The sequence below is a fragment of the Tenrec ecaudatus genome, chromosome 12 (genome assembly GCF_050624435.1).
Source record: "Tenrec ecaudatus isolate mTenEca1 chromosome 12, mTenEca1.hap1, whole genome shotgun sequence".
Taxonomy (NCBI): domain Eukaryota; kingdom Metazoa; phylum Chordata; class Mammalia; order Afrosoricida; family Tenrecidae; genus Tenrec; species Tenrec ecaudatus.
Genome location: NC_134541.1, coordinates 101,318,195 through 101,330,424, shown reverse-complemented (window position 1 = coordinate 101,330,424; position 12,230 = coordinate 101,318,195).

Sequence of the window (12,230 nt, the reverse complement as noted above, 5' to 3'; positions counted from 1 at the left end):
CATAAGCCCTTTGCCTTCCGGGAACTGGGCTCTGGGTGCCCGCAGGGCCCTCTTCGTGCAAAGCCTTCTCCGGAGCGCTGGGGAACTTGCCTCAGCTCCAAATCCTCACGTGGCCCTGCGTCCTCAACTCAGGCTCTCCTGCCTGTCGGCCAGGGCAAGCAGGCTGTTTGGGATGCAGCCCTGAACCGTGGGTGCAGCAGCCCCTGCCGTCTCTAGGGTGCCTCTGTGGGTGAGACCGATGGTTTCGATTCCCCTCTGTGTCCCAGGTTCTCCCTGAGTCCAGGGATGGGAGCGGGCATGGGGCGGGGACCAAAGGAAACAGTTACCTGAGACTCCCGGCAGCCCTGGCAACCAAGCAGGGAGGAGAGGCAAAGCCAAGCCATAGGAGACCCTATGGTGAGTCACCCACAACAGGACTCCAAGCCACAGTCACAGTGGGCAGATCAGCTCGGCAGAGAGGAAAGGTGTTACTGAGGGAGACACCGTGTGCACAGCCCAAGCCCTGGGGCTGTCAGGGTCTGCCAGGCGTGCGTGTGGAAGCCAGGTGATCACCAAGGAAGACCAGGACACTGGTGCCTCTGAGGGGTGGCACTGGTGAGGGGTGCTGAAAGTACCTCCAGGACCGCCGTCAGGTCTGCCAGGAGAAGCACAATCAGAGTACTCAGTAGACCTTGGACTTTGAACCTGTGGTCAGCAGGGCGTGGCCACTTCTCTGAAGGAAATCCCCAGGCAGCTCAATTCCTAGAAGGAAGAGCCCCACCCAGCAGTTACCTGCAGGCACAGGTGCCCAAGGCCAGGTGAGCCCCACCACTTGTCCACTACCAGGGAAGGAGGGAGTGGCCAGGCTGTGGCTCCATGTGGCTGCATCTCAGATGTGGAGGCAGGTCTGCGGGGTGGGGAGGGCAGGAGCTGAACAGGAGGCAGGAGCCTTTCGCTCACCCCACCCATCCCCACCCTGGGCCACTGACCTTTCCTGAGCCCCAGTGAGATCCGAGTCATGAGAAATGACGTGGCTGGCTCCCAGGGTGCCTCAGACTGCTGCTCTCCACGGGGTGAATTTGGGAAGCAGGTCACCAGACCGTTCTTAGTCTGCATCGGTCTGGAAGAAGTTCTACTTGACCTTGTTCCGCAGCATAGCAAGCCAGCAACCATCGCTATATGCATCAAACTAGAGCCCGTCGGGGTGCACAGGGCCTGGGCTGGATCCTAAGGGGAGGAGGCAGAGGGGGCAACATTTCGGGAGAAGGGCTATAATAGAGATATCTACAATGCCCCTACGAGCAGGGGCAGGAGATGCCTCACATACTTTGTACGTGTTATCAGGAGAGACCAGCCCCTGGGAAGTTCATGTTTGGTAAAGCACGGGGGAGAAGGGGTGGGGACTTCAGGGTATAAACTTACCCATGACTAGCTGCCGCTCAGGGAAAAAGTCATTCTCTCATGAGAAATTGGAAATCTTGGCATCCTTGTCCCTGGTGGTGCGATGGGGGAGGGGAAGGGGGGGCGGTGAGATAATTATCTAAGGTCTGCATATTTGGCCCCCTGCATTGCTGCCATCTCAAACCACACACCTACACACACACACACACACACACACACACACACACACACACACACATTCTCCCGCTTCCTGCGGAAGATGAACTCACAATCAAACTTACCTCCAGAGAGTCCACAGACAGCTGCTGTCAACCTGAGGCTACTGGGCCAGATCTCAAATACCTGTGCAGGTGTGGGCTCAGCGTTCAGGAAATCGGGGAGGGCTGAGTCTCACCCAGGTCCCCCTGAGCAGGGGGAACCGAGCAGCTTCTGAGCCTTGGTGGAGTTCTGAGGGTGCTGAGCCTGGACGTGTCCTGCGGTCTGCAGGTAGGGCGCAGGTGGCCCTGAGTCATCAAAGTGACATATGATGGTCTTTCTGTTCCACATCTCTGGACCCAGATGAAGAACGCAGTCCTGGTGTCTCCTAAAAGTTGGTGGTTCAAAACCCTCAGCCACTCCTTGAGAGAAAGATGAGGCTTCTGGAAAGACTGCCTAAGAGACTGTACGGGCAGTTCAGCCCTGGCCTGTTGCCAGGAGCCCTGATCTACGAGAAGGCAGAGGGCCTGGCGTTGGATGCGTGGGCTATGGACTCAGGCTCTGGGGGGCCTCCCCTCCCGTCTGTGGAACACAGTTGACCATCGTGAGACGACTCTCCAAGAGGCTGTCATGGCCCACCGAGGGGCTCAGGAGGGCAGGAGAGAGGCCCCCGTCTCTGTGGGGCTGAGGGTTGGGTGTGACTCAAGGTGACCTTCCTAGAGCAGAAGAGAGTGGAGCCCTGTCCTCTCCAGGACGACAGGGACATTTGGGGCCGTTTCCTGGTTCCCACTGGTGCTCTTCTGCTACTGGACATCCTTGTTAGTGGCCGGTCTTGTCTGGCAGCATGTCGCCCTCGTGTCTGGGGATCACTCTGGCTGTGTTGCTTCTAAGAACGATGTGTTCGTCCTCTGCTGCACGCTCAGCATCGGCAACCCCGTGGCAGTGGCTCTTCCTCCCCGAGGAGGAGACGGTTGGGAAGTGCTGGGGCAGGGGGGCCAGGGCACCCTCTTTACAGCTTGCAGCGTTGTCATTGGGTGCTACGCAGGCTGCTCCGCCCACCCTGGGAGAGTAGGGCGGGCCGTGGTGGTGACAGGAGTCTGGCCAGGCCTCTCTTCCTCAGACTCGGGCGTGGTCAGCAGCTGATCCCTCACCTGTTGAGCCCCTGGGGCTCCTGGCCACCCTGGAGTGGGTCCTCCTGCTGCAGATTGGCTCGATGCACTAGAGTGGGATTTCTTTAGTGCCCTCTCTGTTCTTTATGTTGCTATTGCCTGAAGCGTCTTTACAACAGTTCGACTGGCACATGCTGGACCAGTCATCCAGCTCCATGCCTCGATCCTGTGGGGAAGGATCCCGCAGTCGCCGCCACCACCCACCTCAGCACGGTTTCTTCTTTGTTGCGCTCCCTGTGACCCCCAGCCTCCCTCATGGTTGCAGTTCTTCACTGGGTCGGGGGGTGTGGACTGTCTAGGTCACAGGTCCTACGCTCCGTGGGACACCCGGACTGTGAGGCTCAGGGCCACAGTGGGCAGGCACCGGGGCTTCTGGGGGCTGAAGAGCCCCGCTTGGTTTCGAAAGGTAGCGCAGCCTGGGATTGAAATTGTGCTTCCCAGGCCTCCCGTGTCCTCTCAGGAGATGGAGGAGCACAGCCCTCCCCTTGGGCGTGGAGGAGAGCATGAGTACGTGCAGGTTCCCACAGCTCATGGTCGATGAGCTGGTTACTGATGAATGAAGGGCTGGACCTGCTGCTGTGTCCTAGGAGCCTGGCAGCAGTGACTGACCCACGGAGATGAATGGACAGACAGGAGAAATGAAGTAATGAATGAAACGCTTGGCCACTTGCCTCCCAGCACTGAAGAGAGCAGGTCCTAGGCCTGGGAAGGGAGGAGGAGGGGTCACCCTAGCCTGCTCCTGGCAGCCCCAGCTCAGGGAAAGGTCAGAGGTCAGGTGATGGTATTCCCCACCACGTCCCTCTTAATCACTCCCAACAGGGCTCCCCTGAGTCACCCTCCCAGCCAGGCCAGCCGCCAGCTCACACTTCCTCCCCAGGTCTGGCCCCTGTGAATCAGGGCTTTTTAGGGGAAACCAGGCCCGCAGGATTCAGCTGAGGCTGGGACTGGGGAGACCCTCCTGACTGCAAAGGGCGGTGGCCTGCTTTGGCAAGGAGACTCCTCCCCAAAGCTGGTGGGGTGGGGGCGGTAGCTGGACAGTCACCCACAAATATTACTAATTCATCAGAGCACTCCCCAAACATGGAGCACTTGCTGAGCCTGAAGCACTTGCTGAGCCGGGAGCACTCACTCCAGAGGGCATGCAGCTGGGTTTCTTGGAATCTCCACATCCCTATGGCCGGGCCACCACCGCATGGCCACCTGCCCAGCCAAGAGACACGGCCCCCGGCTGAGTTCTGCCAAGGCCTGGGGGGTGTTGGGGCATGTTGCTGAACCCTGGGCAGCAGCTAGTGCTCCCTGCTGAGTCCTTCTTCCTGTTGCCAGGGCTATGCAAACGAGAGGAAGCAGGGGCTCTCCCAGGCAGGCTTCCTGGCAGGCAGCAGGCTGTAGCCAAGGATTGTCCTGAGAAGCGTCATTTGTTGTGTCAAAGACTTCCACAACCAGCCCCTGCTACATAAAAACGAGGAAACTGAGGACACCGTCCTCCATGGGGACAGGGACTTGCCCAGGCCTCTCTGCCTCCCACCCTTCCCACCCTCACTTTCCCAGCTGGTCTCTGCTGCCACCTGACCAGGCCAGGTCCCTCACCTGACCACCCCCACCCTCACCCTGTCAGGCTGTCCAAGCCGGGCCCTGGCACCAAGTCCAAACTCAGCCCAGCCCCGTAAACTGCTATGACAGGGCCCAGCCCAGGGTGACCTCGGAGGTGCCACCCCCGTTGTGCCTTTACCCACTACCCATGGCCTTGCTCAAGCAGTCTCGTGCCTATTTATCCTGCAAGACTCAGCTCTGCCACCTCTAGGAAGCCTTCCTGGGTCAGGAGCCTCCCTGGGGACCCCCTGACTCCGTGCATACCTGTCCGTCACAGTAGGCACCAGGCTGGGTGGTCACTGCCCATTTAGTATCTGCCGCTTCCACAGACCGGGGGTGGGGAGGCTTGTGGAGAAGCTGGCACAGAGAAGGGGAGGAGGGAGTCCTCAAATGGCCTATTTCAGGAGTTTGTGGGGGAGGGGCAGAGTAAGTGCCCAGCTCCTCCGTGTGCCTCTCACACTGGGGAAGGAGGGGATTGGGAAGCTGTGCTCATCTTTTACCTCTCCCCATCCAAACCCACTGCCCACATTTAGAGAATCCCCCACTATAGGTACCTCATGGCTAGGCATAGCCCATTTCCCACTGGTGGTGGTGGTGGTGGTGGTGGTGGTGATGCTGGTGGTGGTGGAGGTGGTGGTGGTGGAAGAGGTAGTGATGGTGGTGGAGGTAATGGTGGTACTGGTGATGGTGGCGGTGGTAGGTGCAGTTGAGTCAGCCCAATGCAAAGCGTCAACAGAACAAAACCTCCCTGACCCTGTGTCGTCCTCACAGTTGTTGGGTTTTAGCCATTGTTGCTGCCCTGAGTCACTCCATCTCGTGGGAAACCATCCTCTGGCCCTCCACTTTACTAAGCATGATGCCCTTTTCCTGTTCTCTCCTGATGACTTGTCCAAAGTGTGAGAAATGAAGTCTCATCATCTTCACTTCTAAATCGCGGTCTGGTTGGACTTCTGTCAAGACAGGCTTGTTTGTCCTTCTACCAGCCAATAGTACTGAGATCTCGTTCATCAGGCAAACCACACTCCCTCCCATCGAGTCAGTGCTGACTCATGGTAACCCCAGTGGGTTTCTGGGACTGTATGTAATTCTTTACGGGAGTAGAAAGCCCAGCCTTTCTGCCTTGGAGCAGCTGGTAGTTTCGAACTGCCCACCATGCAGATCGCAGGCCAATGTGTAACCACCTCAGCACCAGGGCTCCTTCCCCAGTACCATCATTTGACTGCAACCTCTCACTTTCCCAGCCTCCCTTGCAGCTAGAGTGGGGACCACATGACCTGGACCCAGCCAATCAGAGTCGGCCACTCTGGAGTTTGACTTGGGCCCTGGTTCTGCAGAGAAAGAGCCTCTGAGAACGTGCAGGCACCATCGGTCCCTGGAGCAGCTGTGCAAGTGAGCTGGCACCAGGCTGGCTCTGTGCCTGCGTGAGAGCTTGTGCCCCCGACCCTGCCTGCTTTCCCTGGCCAGTATGTTCTGTCTGAGCCACTCCTCCCTGCGGACTCATGGTGACGGAGGAGTCGGCGGGCATGGGTGGCATAGGAGCTCATTCAGGGCCAGCTTACAGGGAGGGACCTGGGGTGGAGGATGGGGTCCTAGGCTGGCTGGGACAGGTCGTAGGAAGCTGGGCATGGCAGGCCGAGCATGGTCTTCACCCTGTAGACTGTGAGCTGCTAGTGACAGATTTGTTTGGCCAGACCAGGTCTGTGTTTTCAGAGATTCGCTCAGCTGCCGGGGCAGTGGGGGCTGGGAGCTTGTCCAGACCAGTAGGGGGTGGGGGAGCATGGAGACTGGAGGAACCGGAGGCCAGGTGAGAGGCCACTGCACCCAGCCAATCCAAGGGGCCAGAGAGGAGGTGGGGGAAGGCAGGTCCCGACTCCAGGAGCCTCCCCCCCCCCCCCCGCGGTGGTGGTTACACTGAGTGTGGTTGGCAATTCAAACCCCCCTCTGTACTGAGGGCGAAAGACTGGGCTTTCTACTCATGTATGTGAACAGTTACCGCCTCGGAAACCCTCCGGGGCTTGCTCTGCGTCGTGGCTGTGGGTTTGGTGTTTTGGTTTGGACTCTGGGGGGAGGGGCAGGCCAGTGGGACAGGTGACATAGGTGTGTCAACTGGAGGAGAGCCATCTGGTTGGGGGAGAGGCAATCCCATCTGCAGTAGCATCGCAGCCCCTCCCCCTCCAGCCACCCCAGTCCTCACCACCTTACAGGTGAGTGAGAGAGAGGCTGTCTTGGATGTAGGCCATGGGTCTGCCTTGGGGACTCCACCTCTTCTCAGCTCTGGAAGGCCTTTTCAGACCCCTACCTGTCCCGGGTCCCCCTGTGCCCCAGAGCAAGTGGGATCTGTCTGCCCTTATAGAGGGACCTGCAGGACCTCCCACCCTGGCCCCGGCCTCACCCTCAGCTTTTGATCCCCAATCTTGGGGTGCTACGCCTCTCATTCCCCAGGATTTTGTCGTATCTCACCCCCACCCCCAGCTCTTGGGGTCTCAGGGCTGTGTCTCTCCAGAGGCGAGTGCCCATCTCCCAGCCCCAGAGCATCTGACAGGCTCCCCTTCCTGTGTGCCAGGCTGCCCATTGTAGGGGTGCCCTGATGAGAGTCTGGGCGGATGGCAGATACAGGTGTGTCCCAGAAATAACTAAAGGTTGGCCTATAGAGAGTCTGGGGACACTGCTGCCAGCACTGCCGACCCGCCCTCGGGGCATGCCCATTCCATCGCAGGGCTGAATGCCCGCTGCAGGGGCGAGCTGCATGCCCTCCTGGCCCATCGGACTGTTGAGTGGACCCGACTCCCCGTGACCACTGCAGCTCCAGGCTGGGAGAGTAGGAGGCAGGTCTGAAGAAGGCCAGGCAAGGACACAGAACTTTGCCCAGGTTTCCCACGGGGGCGGGGGTTTTCCAGGCCAGGCACCTGCAGAGTCATCGGGCGTGTGGACACCAGACACCCCAAGGCCTTCCCTGCGTGGCAGGGGCCAGGAGCTGTCCAGTAGGTGTTCAGAGTCCCACACCCCGACCTTCAGCCTCTCCTCACACTCCTTGTCTCCCCCGGACCTGCAAGTGGTGCCTGATGGTTGGGGTGGAGTGGGATTGGTCCACGGGGATTGCGGCTGGTCCCTGCCCTGCCCCTTCCTGGGTGTGGACCCTGGGACACAAAGCCCCTGAACCACCCCAGGGCCTAGCAGGAGGGTAGCATGTGTAACCCAAGCCAGCTCCCACTGGGACTTGCCCCGCCTGTCTCCCTCCCGACAGAGGGGGGTCTGGGTGGGCAGTTTGTCCAGAACTGAGTTTCCTGCTGGCTACTACCCTCACCCCGAGTTTCATAACCACCTCGCCAATGCAGCACTAACCCCAGTAGGCTTACTTGTGGGCCTCATCCCCCAACCTGCCTCCGGGGCTCAGAACCAGGGATTCGGCGCTTCCCCACTTCCTTGCCCATGGCAGGATCCTTGAACCTTACTCATAATAACAGCCAGGCATGTTCAGCATTTCCCACAGCCCTGGCCTTCAACTGGACGCATGCATGGCTCACGTCGTTGTGCTAACAGTCGATCTCCATCTTCCAGGACGGGAGCTGAAGGCCCAGAGAAGCCCAGCAGCCTGCCCCTGGGCACACAGGGTCCCCCGCTGCGACACCCGCTCCTCCTGTTCTCCATGAACACACGTCACAGACTGGTCACGCACAGGGCCGCCATGGCGTGGAGCGCGACTAGCAGCCCACGGGCACTTCTGGAAGCCTGGGAGGGAGATTTATCGAAAGAATGCTCGTGCTGGTTGTTGCTGTTGGTTGTTGTCGTTTTCTGGTGCCGTGGAATCGCCACAGCGACCCTCTGCGCCACAGAACGGAACTTGCCCGGTCCTGCGCCATGCTCACTGTTGTCCCCAGGTGTTAGCCATGGTGTCTGTCCATCTCACGGTGTCCATCCTGCACTTGACTAAGCATGATGGCCTTCTCCAGGGACTGGGCTCTCCTGACAACCTGTCCAAAGTCCGTGAGGGGAAGTCTCGCCATCCTTGCCTCTGAGGAGCACTCTGGCCGTACTTCTGCCAAGACAGATCTGTTTGTCCTTTGGGAAGTCCATGGTATTGTCACTGTTCTTGGCCAGCACCGCAATGCAAATGCATCCGTTGTTCTTTGGTCCTCCTTGTTCGGTGTCCAACTTCCGCAGGCATAGGAAGTGACTGAAAAGACCGTGGCTCGGGTCAGGCCCACCTCAGTCCTCAAAGTACCAGCTTTGCTTTTCAATCCTCCAGAGAGGTCTGTGCAGCAGATTTACCTTGTCACCGGACTGCTGCTTCCAGTGAGCATGGGCTGAGGATTCCAGAAAGGTCCTTGCTTGTGTGTTATTGACTATGCCAAGGCTTTTGACTGCGTGGATCACAACAACCTATGGATCGCCTTGAGAAGAGCGGGAATTCCAGAACGCTCCATTCTGTTAATGCGGAACTTGCCCACGGGGTCAAGAGGAAGTTGTATGCACAGAACAAATTTCATAATTTAATAAAATGTTGCATACTTTCAAATAAAGAAAGATGTATGTCAGGGTGGTGTCCCCTCCCCATGCTTATTCGATCTGTATGCTGAGCACATCAGCAAAGCTGGGGCTATGAAGAGTGCGGTATCAAGAGTGGAGGAAGGCTCGTCCAGCACCCGCCACATGCAGACGCCACAGCCTTGCTCGCTGGAAGTGGGCAGGACCGGAAGCCCTGGCTGATGGAGATCAAGGATTGCAGGCTCCAGTGTGGACTAAGACTCAGCGTCAAAAAGACCAAAATCCTCACACCTGGACCAATAGGTAGCCTCATGGTGAACGGTGAACAGGTCAAAGTTGCCAAGGGTGTCGTCTTGCTTGGCTCCACCGTGGATGCCCGTGGAAGTAGCTGGTGTCCACTGAGAACGGTGCCTCTGGGTGATGGTGCTGGCCGAGAACACGGACTATACCATGGGCTGCCCGAGGACAGACACATCTGTCCTGGAAGACCTGCAGCTGGGATTCTCCCGAAGAGTGAGAATGTGGAGGTTTCATCCGACATATTTTGGACATGTTACCAGGAGGGGCCCCCCCACACTGGTAGAGCAGGGGATCAGCAAGCAAGAGGAAGGCCCTCAGGGGGATGGACGGACACAGTGGCTGCGTCGAGGGGCTCCGACACAGCAGCCGTGGTGAGGGTGGTGCGGCCGGCGTGGTGTCGCTCAGTTGTCCCAGGGCCCACGCGGGGCAGGGCCAGCTGGGCGGCCCCTCACAGCAGCTCATGGAGTTCTGGCTGATTTGTACCAAGCCCTTGGTCCATTTCCATTTTCGTTTTGTTGATCTTTTTGAAGAGAGGGTTCGAAATGTAAAAGGGCCCCCACCTCCTCTGTCCCCCAGCCACCCCGTTCCCCCTCAATGCAGCGTCTTGCAGCTGCTGCCGGAGAGAGTTACTGTGTCCATTCCACTATCCGTGGGCCATTGCTGTTGTGTTACCCTCGGAGTGGGGCCCACCCCCAGGGACCCAACAGGACCTCGGGCTTGACGGGACCTGGAGGATCTGCTTCCAAGGTTGTCCCTGCCATGGCTGTCGGCGGGAGGCGCAGTGTGCTCCCCCCAGACTCCATAAGGCAGCTTGAGTGTCTTTGCTACATGGCTGCTGCTTTCTCCCCGGGCAAGTGATCCAACGGAGCAAGATTGGAGCTGCGGTTTCTTTTATAACCCAACCTATCAATATCTGATCAATGACATGAATCAGCCCTAGGAGGCAGGAAGGATTGTGGGTCATCTTGGCAACTCCCTGTCACACATACTGTCTTGCACCTCAATTTATTTTCTCCACGGAGCAAGGGATGTTCAGAATAGTACCACATCAGTACACATCGAGTGACCACTTTTCTTTTAACTACATGGTATTCCACGAGGGAGCACAGTCATGGATTTGTCCAGTCCCCAGAAGAACAAACAAATCTGTCTGGGAGAAGAACAGCCTGGAAGCCATCCTGAGAAGCAAGGAGGGGGAGACTTGTGGAGCTTGCTTCTAAGGAGCCCTCTGACTGTACTTCTCCCAAGATGCCTTTGTTTGTTCTTTTAGCAGGTCATGGTACTTTCAACAGCCTTTACCAATATTCTTCACCCTTACCATGTAGGAGACCGGAAGTTCAAATTCAGGGTGCTGCCTCTAGGGGGAGGTTCTCGCTCTCTCTGGCTGTTGACTCTAGAGAAAGGCTTTTTTCTCCTGTGAGCTTCTGCTGCTGGCCAATCGACAGGTGACACGAGCATCTCTCTTCCCATCAGGGCATCCGTCCTTGGCTTGCTTAATCTCTTTTCTCTTTCTCGAGATTGATTGAAGACACGCCCTGCAGTATTTCTGCCCAAGCAGGATTATAACCACAGATAAGGGAGTCTAGATTCACAACACATATTCGTGTGTGTGGGGTGGGGTGGAGTGGTGGTGTGTTTCAGTCAATGACACCAAACCTGTGAATAAAGAAGGTTCTAGGCACTCTTAAGTCTCCCCTCACCCACCCTCACCCAGCTAAGGCTGTATGGAACAGACGCAAGCCCAGACCACTGGAATGACAGGGTAGTGGATTTTATTTTTCATTTATGCCAGGCACTTAATGCACCCCATTCCCTTGTTGGCATGGATTAATATATGTTCTCTCAAAATATGTGTCCGCGTGGCTGAGCCAAGGGTCTCATGATCTGACAGCAATCTCACGATGCAGCTCCGTAGTAGGAGACGGTCTGATGTGCTGGGCCAGTTGGTGGTAAGGGGGTTAGGTTACAGCCCTAGTGCAAGGGGCGTTTTCTTAGGGTGCCACCTGGGTCACTTATCCTACAAGGGATAAAACAAAGAATTGTGCAGAGAAGGGAACTGGCAACCATTGAGAAAGCAAGCTGGAGCAGGGCGTGTTCTTTGGACTCAGGGTCCCTGTGCTAAGAGCTTCCTGCCGGTGGGGACACAAATCACGTTGACTTCTTTGGAAAACTGACACAAGTCACCAAAGCTACTCTTCCCTCTACCTACTTGTGTTGAGTTGATTCCAAATGCTCCATCGGGTTTCTGCACGGTAACGCATCTGTGTCTACACAGCACACACACACACACACACACACACACCAAGTCAATTCTGACTCATGGAATCGAGTTGAGATCCGCAGGGTTGTTCAGGGCTGTTTTTTTGAGGGGAAGCAGATTTCCAGGCCATTCTTCGGGCCTCTGGGTGGACTTAAGCCTCCAAGCTCTCAGTTAGCAGGCAAGCGTATTAACCATTCACACCTCCCTGACCCTAGCAGGTCCACGTCTGGGTATTTAACTGGGAGGAGTGAACATTCGTGCCCGCCCCGTGCACAAGGATGAGCACAGGCGCATTGCCTGGAACAGTCCCAGGTTAGACGCAGCGCAAGGCAGCCAGCAAGAGGAGGGCAGGGACTCAGCGGCACACCACGCACGAGGAAGAACACCTGTGTCACAGCCACGTGGGTGGAGCTCACGGGCACGGTGGATGATGAGCAAAGTCAGACACAAAACACACACTAGGTGATCCCTTAGGACCCCTGGTGGTGTAGTGGGTTACCTGTGGTCAGCAGTTCAACTCCACCAGCCACTGCTCAGGAGAAAGATGAGACCGTCTGTTCCCATAAAGATGTGCAGTCTCAGAAACCCGCAGGGGCAGTGAGTCAGAATCGACTCGATGGCAGTGAGTTGCTTGATTTTGTTTGGTCTTTGAGTAGTAGCAGACGTCATCAGTGGCGATACAGATCAGGATCCCTGGTGGAGCAATGGTTACATGCTCAGCTGATAACCCAAAAGTCATCAGTTCAAACCCCAGGAGCGGCTCCTCGGGGAAGCTGAAGCAGCTGCTTCCGTCAAGGTTCCAGCCTTGGAAACTCACAGGGCCAGTGCGACTCTGTCCTGTAGGGTCACTG